Genomic DNA, 15,028 nt, shown 5'->3' with positions numbered 1-15,028 from the left:
ACTAAATTTTCTGAAAGATGCTCCTACACAAGTCTCCTTTCATGCACTAAACCCTTGCATGCACTTTTCAGGAAGCATCCCCTGCTCGTGCCTCTCCAGCAAAGCTGAAATGCTCCTGCCTGAAAAATTGTTTGTCACCCAGGCAATGCCAGGGAGGGCTTAGGCAGAGAGGGAGCAGCATTAAACAAGCTTTTGGCGTGGGCTTTGGCTCTGCGATGGAGCTGCAGAACATAATCCGTGCTTAGTTCCACTGGGGTGCGGGCTTCATGCACCGGGAGAATAATAAACCAGCCCCCGGGCTGAATCTCTGGCCAATGGCTGGAATCTGAGGAAATCCTGCAAGTTTCTAATCTTAGGCTGCTTTTCCTGGGTAGTTTATTCCTTTAAATAGAAAGGCTTAAGTGGGATTGACTCCTACAATCCTTCTGTTCGGGATGAGCCTGTAATCTTCCGTGGCCAGAGATGGGCATCGGTGCTGCATCGTGCAGTGTTGCTGCCTCTCCTGCGAAGGGAAAACAATGCTTAGGTGGGCTTAATTTTGGCTTCTTTGTCTCATCCAACCATTTTTGGAGCCTGTGGCCAATTTCAGACATGACCTTTGGGCAGTAGAAGTCTCCAGGCTTTGTGACATGGAGCAGGGAGAGAGAGGAGATAAATGTCCTGTTGGGCTCGGACGTGAGCACAACCCTTATGAGACACTAGAGAATCCACATGGAGGGAAAGCCTCTATGGCCAGAACTGGTCCTGGGTTTGACTCAGTTGTGCCACGTCCCCAGAGCATCCCTCACTCCAAATGTAGCCCAGGAACATCTAAAACACAGTGCACTCCTAAGGCATGGTGGAAGATGGATGCTCCAGAGGTGCTGTTGAAAGGATGGGCAAAGCTGGAGGCTTCACCTCCAGGCAAGACCCATTAGGAATTCCTAATTGGGTCATTAATTCAGAGATAGCCTTAGTGTCCATCCGTCCATGTGAGAAGCGTGGAATACCTGGGGTGCTTTCTAGAGCTTATTTTGCTCGGCCTGGAGGGGAATATCTCCTTTATCTGCTCCGTCTCACGTGTGAAAGAGGTCAGGGAGCACCGTCCCCACAGCTCGTGGTGGGGTCAGGGAATGTCTTCTGGAGGCTGACCGTTCACGTGTCTGTTTCGGGATGGCCACTTCTTTTGCAGGTCTCCAGGAGAGCATCCTTGGCAAACGGATGCAGGTTTCGCCGTGATTTTCCAGCAGGGTTTGCAGTGGGTGGTCACAGACTGGAGAGCTTCGCAGCCGTTTGGTAGTGCTGCTTGCTGCAGAAAACGCTTATTTTTATCGTTGCATGCAAAAATTGTCTCCTGCTGCCTGTGCTGAGACCCGTAATTCATGCAGCCAAGCTCCCTAACCCCACAAGATCCATACCACCATCCTTCACACACCTCAAAGCAAGGCACCAGCCCTGGCTTTACCCATCCACTACCCCAACTCTGCAAAATCTTCTCTGCAAACCTTCCCCTGGCAGTCCTCCACATCCTGAAGAACACCTACAGGAAGGCAGGTCCAGACCAGATCCCCTTATCTCCCAGACCAGATCCCCTTATCTCCATACATCCCCATCCAAAAGAAGATCCCTTGCATTGCCTCAGCCTGTCCCTGCTCCTCCACCCCTCTGGCGTGTCCTCGGTGCCCTCTGACGTATCCCCGTGGCCCAGGGGAGGGCAGGAGGAGAGTTTTCCTCCTCCCATAACCCTGTCTCAGGGCGCGGGGGGAGCCCGATGCTGTTGGGAGGTCGTGCTGAGTCAGCCTTTGGGCATGCTGAGTCACCGCGAGGCGAGGAAGGGCGGTGAGGAAGAGGGGGCTGCCTGCCTCCATCAGGAGTGGTGGTGGTAAAAATATCCTGCACTGAAGATCCAACCGAAAATGAATTCCTATTAATGACCCCTTTGTGGGGTCCTGTTAATGACCTATTCCTGTTAATGACCTCCTTGGGTAATCAAGGGCACACCGCCGTCTCCTAGGGTTGCTTCACCCCACGAGGAAAGGTTGGTGCCTGGCCCTGCCTCCCCCTCAAAACCCCTTCCTGCGGCTCCAAGCTGTGGCACCCCATAGCCACCCCACAGACACCCCAAAATGATCAGTCCCTAAGGGAACAGCTCCGAGTGCCCCAGGCAGTGCTAAACACACATCCCCAGGTCCCCTCCTTGCAGGCACTTGCTGGTTGTAGGGCTGCTCCTCGCCACCCGCATGAAGTCCTAGATATTTTTATGGATACCCGGATTTTTTTTTTTTACCTGGATATTTTTATCAAGCCCTTGAGTTCCTCTCTCTTCCCTTTCAGCTAGGAAATGGGGGAAGAATGAGCCCCGAGGATGGCAGCGGGTTCAGGAGGACGGGGGGACCTTCCCCTCTGCAGCTATGGTGGGAGCTTATCTGCAGCATGGCACTACCAGGTCTTCCTCCAGAAGGTCTTCCTCCTGTCATCCTATTTCAGATTTAACTTCTTTGCTGGTTTAACCCCCAGCCTCCTCCTGAAAAGCAGGCTTCAGCAGGACATGGACATACAATCCCCAAAAAGAGATTTAGTTTTGACATTTCTGCTGTTGGCAACGTTCAATTTTTCTTGCAGGTTCCCTCTTCTGGCTAAGCCCAGAAATGAAGCGAGGCAGCGCTGACTCTGGATTTTCATCCCCCCACTTCCAGCCTTAATGGGATAAATTTCCAGGTCAAGAAGAGCTGGAGGAACCACCCAGGAGTTTTCGGGCTCAGGGTCTCTGTTAGGGCCTGCCCCTAACACGAAATGAATTTTCTGTGCTCGCTCAGAGCAGAGGCCAGGCAGGGAGCGAGGCCAGAAAAACAAGTGGTCATGCTGGAGTTTCTTTTTTTCATCGCTTAACTCTGAAATAAAAATATATCTCGGGCTTGTTTTGGGATTAGCAAGAAAAAAACTTCCCCTTGATGGGAACCATCTGTGGCCGGGAGATGCCGGCTCCTTTCCACCCCGTGCACAGATGCTGTTACGCGGGGTGTGTTCCTCTCCCAAATATTATTCCTCTCATCCCTGTCTGAGGAATCCCAAGTATTCAAGGAGGTTTCTCTCCCAGCATGGGCCCAGCATCAGAAAGCAGGAGCTCGTTAGGCCTGTACAACATAATATTTGCTCTCTTCATTATGAGAGCACTGCCCCACACAGCGGGTCAGTGGCTGCTGTGTCTGTAGCATAAATAGGGGAAGCGTTTTCCTTGTAACCTTTCCACCCCAAACACTACAAAGTGTTCAAAGTAAATGTTTTGTGGCCTCTATGTGATCCAGGAGGGGAAATCTGCCCCGGGGGAGAGGAGCTGTGTTGGTGGACGTGGGGGCGTTTGCAGCAGTGTCCCCGTGGTGTAGGGTCGCTGGTGACCCCCTATGGGGCCTGGGGTGCCTGCTCCTAAAACGTGACCATTTCTGCTCAAATAAAAAGTGAGGTTACAGCATGGGAAAACAGGAAAAAAGCCTCCCGGACCAGGAAGAGGAGGGGAAGCTGGAGATGAAAGCAGCCAAAGAGGGGCAGGTCTGGCCCCAGGAGGATGGCAGCAGAGGCTGAGAACGTTTCTCCACGCTCCCAGTGGGTGAGGAGGATGGGAGCCTTCCTCCTGGGACTGGTTTCGGCAGGTGGAGCTGGAGGCTGGAGGCCAGACGAGACCAGCAGGTTCTCCGTGCTCCAGGGCCAGCAGCAGGACCTGAGCTAGGATCCTCCCTCTGCTAAGAGCGAGGCACAGGGCTACCTAGGCATGAAATGGGTCAAAATGAGCACTTTTGGGGCTTTTAACTCCTGGCTCGAAGGGAGGATTTTTACACGGCCACGCCGTCTTTTGGGTGAGGCCAAAGCTTGCCTGGGAGACGGTTTGGGCTCATTTGCCCAAGTGGTGGCAGAATGTGTGGGTCTTGCCTCCAACGCCCTCCTGCTTGTCCCCGGAGGACAACGTGCTGCATGCATCACAATTCCCCTGAATTATTTTAACATCTACCTGGATCAAAGGAGCTATCTCATCTCTCCTCCATGCAACCCATCATGAGCTGGCTGGGGAGCAGAAGGATGGATTTTGCAGTCCAGGGGATGAAGGCAAAAAGCCTCCCAGCTTTGAGGCTGGCAAAATCCATCCAGAGGGCAGCGGCTCCTGCACCAGGACCGTGGGATGCTCTGACGTTGCCGTGCCCAACCCTGCTCTGACCACAGGCAGCCCTGCCCGTCCTGCATCCTTTGGGATTCGTACGATAAATGCCGAAGCTCCCTTGGGCTCTGTCCTGCCCTGGCACCCAGGTACAAGGAGCCCTTGCAACTAATCCTGGTCCAGCCCTGGCCCAACCAGTGCCTCCAGTCCCCTGGGACCTTTTTCCTGCTGGTGGCCAGGAGGAGGTAGGAGCCGACGACCCCACTCTGCCTAAAATCCTCCCCGTCAGCCAGTGGCTGGGCACTTCTGCAAGGAAGACTCCACTTTCCACTGCCTTACATTAAGGTCCTGATGGGCCAAACATGCCCCAAAATCCCCACGTGATTTTAGCAGTTTGTTGCACGTAGCTACCGAGGCTTGGGCAAATGAAATCACAGGCACCACCCCCCTGCTCTATTTCATCCATCAAAAAAAGCAATTTACTGATTAAATTTGCATGAAAGGCCAGAACAGCATTATATAGAACTATGTTATATTGCGGCAGGGAGAAAATGCACCGCTTTTTTATTAGAAAGGGGGAAACGGATTCATGTAGTGCTTGCCAGACAATGAGGTTTTGAACCACAGGGGTTTAATTTCGGCATTGTTTGTGCAAACACGCCCTGTCACCGACATCTGTGAGGGGCCTTTCATCCCTGCCTGCAGATAAAGCCCCCGTTATAGGGTCACCGAACTGAGCCCAGCGTCTCCACCCGAGGAAACCCCGGGACAGAGATAATCAGCAAAGCGATGTTCTCCTCTGCCTGGCCGGATAAGAGCTGCTTTGTTCGGGGACCCAGGTCGGCTCTGTGCCACTGAGGTTTTATTTCAGCGACCTGCAAGCGAGCTATGAGAAGAATGCTGCAGGTTCCCCTCTGTCTGGAGAAGTGGAGGGATATCGCCCCTAGGGGTTGTTTAATATTAACCGGACCAGTGCAGGTCTATAAAGGGTTTGATTGTGCGTCTATCTGTGCTTATATATAAACGTCGCCTCCAAAGCTGTATTAATGAGGTTAAAACCTTGCACGGGCTGGAGCAGGTGAAAGTCCTCCTGGAGGGAGCTGTGTCGGTGAGGGCTTTTGTCGATAAAGGGATTTCTGTGCTGGCACCAGGAGTGTGAGCCCTGAGCCCCAACCAACCTCCCTGTGCCCAGTGCTGCGCAGGCACAGAACAAAGGCATCGTCGAAAGGTTTGATTAGTGTTTCTGATAAGGGAAATCTTATCTGAAACCAGGTGTAACCAGGTATCTGGAGCCAGCTGTAACCTGCTGCACCCCATGGGGATGGCTGGGATGGGAGCTGTTGCAGAAAAACCCACCTGGATTTTGATGCAAGTGAGGTTTGGCCTTCATCCTCATCCTCATCCTCATCCTCGTCCTCGTCCTCGTCCTCACCGTCATCTCCATCCTCATCTTAATACTCATCATCATCCTTTTCGGGCCAGATGGCATCCGGAGCACCTTTGGTAAGGCTGCTTCCCACATGGGCAGGGGAAATGTGCTTCACAAGGTGAAAAAAATAATTCTTTCCTCGCTGTTTCAGCCACATTTGTTTATTAATTGGACTACATCTAGGATCTAGAGAATGCTGTTAAACACCGTCATTCTGAGCAATTAGTTCAGAGAGAGCTTCACCCACCTGCCCTGGAGTTCTCACAACGTATCTCAACACAGTCTGGCGGTGGGTGGATAGCTATTCCCACCTACAGCTAAATGCACATTTCAAAAAAGGAGTTGCAGGCTTGAAATTATTTTGTTTGCCCCCGATTTTCCTCCCCGAAGCTGCCTTCACTCAGGGAACCACCAGACAGCGAGCAAGATGCTGGTGAGTGACTCCAAAAAGGGCAGAGCAGGACCTTTGGCAGTACTTAGGTGTTCCTTTGCGGGAGCAAAAAATGATCCTAAGAATGATCCTAAATCGTCCCTTTTGATGCTTCCCTCCTCCTAGCACCCTTGTGCAGATGCCAGCTGCACCCTTTCTGCTGACAACACGTGGCTGTAGCAGCAAGCACATTTTTCTTGAACATGGCCAGCTGCAGACCGTGGGCAGATGGGGAGGGAGACGTCTGGTCTGACACCCTGCCCCTTGGCCAGGCTGAACGGGGAGCCATCAGTCCAGGCTTCCACCCAGATATTTATTTTACTGCTCCGCTAATTGCACATGGCCACGAATGTCTTTGGCACACGCAAAGCTTTGGTAATGCAGGCCGATAGCTGAGACAATATGGGATTTTGTTCTAATGCATGCCTGTTTTTTTTTTTTTTTTTTTTTTTTTTTCCCTGTAACAGACCTGGGTTTATCCTAAGCCTCTGACCGGGAGCAGGGTTATGGATGGGTTCTGTACTCTTCACCCCGCAAAGACTCCTCCTGGCACCTCCAGATGCTCATCGTCTGAATTCCCTCCATCTCCCCATCCTTGTGCTGCCTCTTTGCACCTCTGAACACACTCGATGCCGTCTGCAGCCCGCTGCTGGGACCTCACCGACTTTGTCCTCACTCTTTTGGGAAAGCCAAGCTTCTCTTTTGAGAGTCCTACAGGTGTTTGGAGAAGATTGAGCAGAGACAGTCTTTTTCTTGCTATTTTTCCTGGTTTCTGCTCCTAAGGGAGACGGGTTTGTGCCTCGTTGCCTCTGTCCTTCTGCTCCTCTCCTTATCCCAAATGGGCTGACGGAGACCCGGGCACTTCTCAGATCTCCAGGAGGAATGCCTCCATCCCTACCCATGTATCCACCCACTGAAACTCAAACCTTGTCCCAGAATCATCCTTCAGGAAGGTGCCAGTTGGCCAAAAAACCCTCATTAGTGCAGTTAGAGCCACTTGCTGGGAGAGTTCACACTTTGCTCCCTAGGCATCGATTTGGAGGACGGTGGCAGGGAGGCCAGATGGGGCTGTGATAAAACATCTGTGATAAAGTGCTGGTTAACCTTTGCTCGGGAATACTCCACTCACCTGCTTTGGGGCTCGACTGCACCTTTCAGATAGGAAAGAAGAGGAACTGCCTTGTGACCTGATTGTGCACCTGATGTCATGTTCTGCATTTATTTACAAAACCAGTCTGTATTTAAATACAGAGCAGGAGCATCTAAAGGGAGATAAAGAAGTCCAAGGGGGTGACTTCTGCCTCTGTTCATCACTTTCCGTGCTGTTTTTTCCCAACAGCTAAAAAAAATGCTCATTTATCATCCCCATTGAAGCTTTGTTGCTGACTCGCAGCCTCTGGTCTATGGGAAGATGTGCTCAGGGCTAATTTTGCACCGATGACATGCCACAAAGCATTTTGGTCTGGCTGCAATTCTCTCCTCCAGACCGTGCCAGGCCAACGTTATCCCATTTATTGCATGGCTCTTAGGCCATCTGCATGGCCATGGTTTCTTCTCCATGCAGTAATTCGGGGAGACAGAGGGTGTCCGGGACCCGATTTACCCGCAGCGACAATCCATGTGAGTGACTTTCCTCTTATTTAAGCATCCTCACCTTATCTCCTCCTGAAAGGGCTGCAGGGTTAACCCGCCGCAGAGCAAGCAAACACAGCTATTGTGCAAACAGGCAAAGCGTTTCCTGGCTGAGCGGACACGCGATATCTTCGCCTCCAGTTGCTGGGTAACATCAAACATTCACATGCTCTCAGCCCGTGAGCAATTCAGGGATCCCAGACCAATTTCTGCCCCCGTTGCAGGGCTGGGTGCCTGGTGTGGGCTTGTGCGGGTAAAGAGAGGAGAAAAAAGGGTGAAGGAGAGGTGGAAATGCAGAGCCTGTAACAGCAAAATAGCTCCACAAGTTCTCCCTGCAGCTGTTATTATGGGGAAATGATGGGGCCTGAGGGGACACCGGCAGTCAGAACTCTCCTCACCCTTATTAGAGGCAAAAGGGCCGGGAGAAAGAATTAGGAAAAAGCACCTTAATGAAAGTATTTGCAGTACAAACACAGGAAAACGCAGCCCTCCCTCCTGTTTGTCCTGCAGTCCCCGAGCATTTGCAGGAGCCGAACAATAGCGTGTCCCTCGCCACGCTTCCTTCCCCTCACCCGGGGCTGGTCGGATGCTGGGGCATGCCGTGATGGGGTCTGCTTCCCACCAGCTCTGCTGCCATGCACGGATGGGCAGACAGACAGACAGACAGACAGACAGATGTGTTCAGCATAGCATTGACAGGAGGCTTCTGGGTGAACTTGGCCTTGCTTCTTTCATGCCTCGTTTTTTTTTCTTCTGCAAGATGGAGATGGCAATGCTAACATCCAAGTCCTTGCTCAATGGTCTCCACCCTAACGGGACATCGGGGTCGCCATCCCAATGGGACATTTGGGGTCTCCAACCCAATGGGACATTGGCATCTCCATCCCAACGGGACATTGGGGTCTTCATCCCAACGGGACATTTGGGGTCTCCATCCCAATGGGACATTAGGGTCTCCATCCCAATGGGACATTTGGAGTCTCCATCCCAACAGGACATTGGGGTCTCCGTCCCAATGGGATATTGGGGTCTCCATCCCAATGGGTTATTGGGGTCTCCATCCCAACTGGGCATGGGTGCCGTCACGAATTTCTGAGCTGTTCCTTGCTCTGCTCAAAAATCCCACTGTGGAGGAATCCAATAGCAGCAGGGTATAGACCGCATATGGCACGTACACTCGGCTGTTTTGGGGGTCTGGTCCCCCAAAAGGTAAGGGGCAGCCACTTTATTTTAAGGCAATGCTCTCCGATTTCTGTGTTTTCTGGTGCTGCTCACCATATACCTGGTCTTGTTCCCCAAACCTTCCTGTGGTCACCTTCCCACCTCTGAGCACAGCAGCAAATACAAAAAGACAACACCCAAAAATACTCCATCTTACCGGGGAGGGACCAGGCACCAAAACCGATCCTTTTCCATAAGCACATAACAAAACTCTTATGGGATGAGGTGAGAAATCTGCCCACTGAAACTTGCCCCTGGATCTGAGCATCGGGGCCGTGCCGGGTCTTAATGCAGCAAAGTGTGAGCTCTGGGGGAGCAAGAGGGCTTTTTTATAGGTAAAACATCCTGAAATGAGCATCACTGGGGTTATACGGTGAGGAATGAGCACAGTAGATTCCCAGCCATGCCGAAAGGAGATAATTAAAATAGCTCCCAGTACTCAAGGCTCTAAATGGGATCAGGAACTTTCAAACCAGAAAACATTTTCCCACTCCAAAACTGCGTTTATTTTCCTAGAAGTGAACTGAAATTAATGAGATATTTCCTTCCCTTGGTCACTCCGTGAAGGTTTGGACATTGGACGTGCTTGCTGGGGGGAGGACGGGCTTGCTGCTCTTCATTCCTCCCTTCACAGCTGCTTGGAGGTGGCTGGAAAAGGGAGCCTTGCCCAGCCCAGCGTGCTCCCCGGCGTCTGCGTCGGGTTCAACTGGCAACGTTGGAGAAAAAAATCCTGAAAATGTGCAAACTGCGGTTCTTTTCGGAGGTATTTCACTCAGCAAGTGTTCCCGGGGACGGTGAAAAGCAAGTTACTGGCTGACGCTGGGAGCAGCTGCAGTTCCTGGAACCTCAAGAGTTATAAGAATATTTTCCCCCAGTGCCAAAAAAGAAAATAGTTTTCCCTTAATCTTACAAACGGTCAAACTATTTCTGCTGAAATTACAAGGAGACCATCCCTATAGGCAGACACCCAAGCATGCAAAATCTCATCCCGGTTGTTTAAAGCCTGGCAGAATCACAAGGAGCTGCGGTCACGGCTCTGCTATGTGCCTCCAAATACCTGCGCCTGTCCCCCATCGCCCTGCACGCGGGGAAAAAAATGTGAAAAAACATCCCTGTCATCCATCAATGTGCCCAGCAAGCAGGCAAATAAAGTGCCCACGTGGGATGTATTTTCACCAGGATTTAAGATAACCGCAGAGCTGAAGGAGAGGAAAGGAAAGGCGTTTGCGAGGCGCTCCCAGATGCAACGCCAGCCTGCTCCTATCCTGCTGTGGCCAGCCATCGTCTTTTTGGATCAGGTTTTAGGTTTTGATTTTTTGCCTTCTCTTTTCTCCTCCAGATGAGGTTTCCCTGCTGGAGGGTGCAAGCTTTTGGGTTATTTCTGAGCTTGTTTTTTTGGAAAAGCTGCTTGCGAGCTGTCGGCTTTGCCCGTGTCGGTAGAGGAGCCTGGTGTCTGTCTCACCTCGCGTGTTGTTTTGGCAGCACATCTCCTCCTTTTGCACCATACAGAGCTCCGGGGCTGGCTCTGAGCATGGGCCAAAAGGGTGAAAAACAGCCAATTTGCGGAAAAAAAAAAAAGGGACTTGCTGAAGGGACCTGCTGCTCTCAGGTGAGTATTTTCCACCTTGCATTAAAGCCTGACGCCGGGGACAAAGTTCAGCAGGTCTGAGCACCCAGCAGCTCGGAGCCAGCCCCGGCTGCTCTGATTCATCCCTGCTCTCACAGCATGCGGGAAACAAATCCCAAGCGTGGTGTAGGCACAGCAAAACACTCATCATCAAAACACTCATCCTTTCCCCAAACTGCTACCACGTGCACCTCCTGCGCCGGGACCCCCAGGGCTTGCAGGTGAGGTCCTGGGGACCCCCCCCGTGGTGCACGCTTGGGAGAGCAGGGGAAGACCAAGATGGAAGAGGATGGAAAAAATACGTAATTGTTGGGTTGAAAAGGGCACAATTAGAGGAGGAGGAGATGTCAGCAAACTGCAGCCCCAAAATCTGTGCCTGACCCTTTTCATCTGTTCCCCTGCCACTTCCATCACCCGGGATGGGAACACCCCGTTGCGCAAAGCATCCCCCTGAGCAGGCTTTGGGACGTGATCGCCTTCGATATAAATATCCCAGAAACAGATTTTTTTTTTTTCCTTTCCCTTAGAAGTGTTTTCCCTTATGGCCACTCCGCTCCCCGCTGCCAAATGGGGATTTACTGGTGCCCGGTTAACTGCGTCCCGGGGTGTGCAGGGCTGGATTTGTGCTCTCGTTTGCCGAGGTTTCCAAGGGTAGATTTTATTTTCGCTGCACCCTGCGTGCGTGCGTGCGTGTGTGTGCACATCGCTCCCGGGGTGGACGATTTCCAGACCTCCTGCTTCGGAGGAAGATGGGGGTGGAAGAAGGCTGGCTTGCCCAGGAAAAGAAGGGGGGGAATCAGTGCTACGTGATGAGGCTTTTTTGGGGTTCATCACTGCCAAAACCCCTTTGGGATCAAGCACCCCAAGGCTTCCCCAGCCCTTCGGGGGTCTCCGGGCCGTAGGGGAACCCCCAAACCTGCACCCTGGGGGCACCTTGGGGGCACCCTGGGGGTACCTTGGGGGTACCCCGATGCTTGCAGCCAGCCGCATCCCCGTAGGGACACCCCTACTAAGAACGGGCTGGCAGCTTTCGGGTGCAGCCTTCCTCCTCCTCCTCCTCCTCTTCTTCCTCCTCCTGCCGCTGTCCGGGGCGGAGCCCGCCCGCCCCCAGCCCCCGCCCCGCTCCCGGGAGCGGGCGGCGGAGCCGAGCCGAGCCGCGCCGGGCTGCGGGGACAGGGACGGGGACAGGGACGGGGACGCGGTGGTGCCACCTCCCTCCTGCCGACCCTGCGCTGTCCCCAGCCCCCGCGCTGCAAGGGGACAGCGGGGGGGCATCGCTGGCAGCGGCCGTGTCCCCCCCCTATCCCACCCCACCTTGGCGACACGGAGGATCTCCCAGTGGCAGCAGGTAAATGGTTGGACTGGTTGGACTGGGGAGGTGTTGGGGGGGGGGGAATGGGGGGCTTTTTGCATCCCCCACCCAGCCTTGGGACCGGCCCCGGGGGTGCAGGGTGTGCCCGAGGGGTGATGCTGAGCCGGGGGGGGGGGTGTTGGGGTTTGGCCAATACACAGCTTTCAACACCCAAAAGGTGCTGCGGGGGAGCAAAAAGGCGTTTCTTTCCCCAAAATGTGCTTCCTTACCCTCTGTGCTCCCCCACCCTATTCCAAGTGGTGTCCCCCCCAGCCCCCCCCCAAAAAAATATTTAGCTCACCTGGCTGGGAGCATCCCAAGCAAAGTTGGGAGTCGATGGGTGCTGTCGTGTGGTGGGGGACGTGGGTGGGCACCCGCCTGGGATGGGTGCCCGGGTGCCCCCCGAGCTCCCCAGGACCCCCCCAGCTGCCAGGGTGTGGATCCGGCCACCCCCCCCCCCCCCCCGTCTCCTTTAGGCCATACTTGTTTTACAGGTAACTCTTCATTTTTGTACACCGCTCGCAAAATAACGCCACCCGCCGTGTCCCACGGCCCCGAGGCTTTACTCCGGGGTTGTCCGGTGCCGTAAAATCCTGAGAAAGCAAAATCCCAGGAGGGTTTTATGACAACTTGCCTGGTGAGGGCTGGAGGAGCACCCTCTGCTCTCCCAGCACCCAGCTCCCCCCGCCCCGAGCTCTGAAGCTGCTGCGGGGACATCCTGGGTGGCTCCTGGGGACATCACCCCGGAACAAAGCCCTGTCGTGTTGGGCACCCCGAATTTCTTGCCAGAGCCGAAGAGGGTAGATGTAGAGGGTCTTATCCTGTCCTCGATGCTCAGCAGGGACATCGGTCGGGGAAAGAAGGAATTCAGGAAAAGGGGAGAGGGAAAAAATCTCGCCGCTGTTTTATTGAAGCTCTCTCGCTAGTCCTGTGTGTTTGCTGCCTAGAAAACTGGGCGTTGAGGAGTCGCAGTGGAAATGTGAGCTCGCCTCTGGAAAAGGTCTGTTGTAGCAATTCCTGGTGTGGAAGCTGCTAAATTTCACCCTGGCCAGATGGAAACGGGGATTCTTCAGCCAGAAAGAAAACAACAATGTCAAAAAAAAAAAAAAAAAAGAAAAGAAAAGGCTTCTAACTCACAAGGACTTGGTTTTTAGGGGTGGGCTTGCAGAGCCACTATTATTATTTGTAATTGTGTGGGCTTAAGGTTTATTTTGGGGCTGGGAAGGGATAACTGATACATGAGCAGAATAGTCATGAAAATACTGCATGTGAAATTAAAAAAAAAATAATAATTATGGTTCTCTTTGCTGGCTTTTTGTCCCCGTGTGAAGGAAAAGGAGTGCTCGCCCGGTGAGCCCCCCCAGGGCTTTCTGCGTTAGGAAGTTACGCGGGGCACCGGGAACGCTGAGCCCCACCACGCTGGGCGGGCGCTGCCTTCTCCTCCGGGAAATTCAGAGCATTGCTTATTAGTGAGCAAAAGTAGCACTGGGGCTGCTTCTTAAAGAGCTTTTTTTGGGTTTGGATCCCGCACTGATGTAGGGTGAATGCCCTCTACCTGCTTTCCCTCTCCTAAATCGCCAGCTTGCGCTTGGCAGGTGTGGCTGGGGCAAAGCTGGAGTCAATGGGCTCCCTGCCTCGCCATTCATCCGGCACCTCCACGTTCGTGGGCTGTCAGATTGCTGCGGGAAGCAGTCCGTTAATGCATTTACAGCCTTTGTCCACCCGAGCGGCGGTGCATCCTTAAAGGCTGCTGTTTTAACCTGTGTTCCCCTCGTCAAGACCTGAAGCACCTCCAAGCTGATATTCGGCAGCATCCAGCTGCTCCGTGATGCAGTAGGTACGGCTTCAGTGGCAAAAATAAGCTCTGCTTCGAGGCAGAGTTAATTTTGGAGTGGGTGTCTCTGTCAAGCTGTACTTTTTTTCTATTAAATAAGCATGTTCTGCACGTTACGCTCCTCCCTGCAATGAATTCTCCACTTGAAAGCGAAGCATGACTGATGTTTGTCTTGTGCCTCGACAACGAGCGGCGCAAAGAAAATGAGTTCGGCTCCGATCAATTTAGTTGGTGTCGGGCTGTAGATTCAGAAGCTGCTGACTTGGAATTAATGATAAAAGGCTGAGTTTTAGCAAGGCAACAAATCGCTTTTATGAGTCAGGAAGGTTGTAGCGAGATACCAAGCCATCTGCGGGACCAGGGGTTGTTTCTTGCACCTTTATCCAGAAAGCGCCGGGTACATTTGATCATAGGTACCTGCATTAAGATTGTTACAACATTTCACTCTGCCCAGTTCAAAAATCAGTATATAAAGGATGTTTTTTTGTGGTTGTTTTGTTTTAAATATGTGTTACAATACAATTATATTGCAGGTTGAGGTCAAGATCTTGGCAGGGAACGGCTCCTTCACCCTTCTTGTTTGCTTTGAGGTGTTTTGGTGCTCACAGGTGGTGGAAGTTAGATCTGGGTGCCCTTTTAAAAGACGCACCTGCAGGGAATATTGTCCTTTAGCTGGCTTTTAAGTCTTTCTGAGGGCGAAGATAAAAGGATATGGTTGCACTTTGAAATACTCACGGCATTGCTGCTGTGCAGCTACGAGCTTGTGTGTCGTGGCTTGGGTTTAGCCAACACAAAGAGTTTTGGGGTTGGACGTGGATGGGTGTTTAGGGCTCCTCTCCTGCAAACATGGGGTGTAGCAGCACACTTTCCCTGGGGGGTGATGCTGCTTTGAAACTACTTTTCCATGAGAAAATACCTCTGGGGGGGGCGTGCTCCTGCCCAAAAGTGCTGTAACGAGATGCTTTACACCTTCCTGCTAGTAGGGAGATGAAGTGATGGGATCCACCTGGCCACCACTTGGCTCCTGCTATAAAGAGGCATCGTTAGGCTGTCCCAGCTGGGAATTATGCTTCAAGGGGACCAAATGGTGCTGGGGGAAGTTCTGGTTCTGCTGCTGGCATCACAACAACCGCTGCTGGTGCTGTGCGAGGAGGCTGGGGCTGGTTTGGGCTCTGCGGGTGCCAACCAGGGCACTTCTAGGGTGAGTGGTGCCTCTTGGCTTCTCCTTGTGCCTTTGTCACTCGGGACTGAGGTCCCAGGGTGTCACCCAGGGCTGCAGCTCCCCGGGGGCACCACGCAGAGCTGGCCATGGAGCTGAGCAGTGTCTGCTGCTCAGAAGAGGGCAGTGTGACACCAGCGAGCTGCTGCTGTCCTCCAG

General features: G+C 52.9%; 1 protein-coding gene across 5 annotated transcripts in view; it reads left to right on the top strand.

Moving 5' to 3' along the window:
- The first annotated feature begins 11,568 nt into the window (after positions 1 to 11,568).
- Positions 11,569 to 15,028, top strand: part of GDPD5 (glycerophosphodiester phosphodiesterase domain containing 5) — a 163,925-nt gene continuing 160,465 nt past the window's right edge. For 3 of the 5 annotated variants that reach the window (XM_040544630.1, XM_040544634.1, XM_040544635.1), the window contains exon 1: positions 11,584 to 11,813. The gene's annotated coding sequence lies outside the window, so the exon portion shown is untranslated. Of the gene's footprint in view, positions 11,814 to 14,554; positions 14,852 to 15,028 lie in introns of those variants that run through there. The other 2 variants (XM_040544636.1, XM_040544631.1) reach the window with 2 other exon arrangements.

Source organism: Cygnus olor, chromosome 1 (assembly GCF_009769625.2).
Source record: "Cygnus olor isolate bCygOlo1 chromosome 1, bCygOlo1.pri.v2, whole genome shotgun sequence".
NCBI lineage: Eukaryota > Metazoa > Chordata > Aves > Anseriformes > Anatidae > Cygnus > Cygnus olor.
Note: the sequence above shows the minus strand (reverse complement) of the source record. Positions and strands in the feature narration are given on the sequence as shown.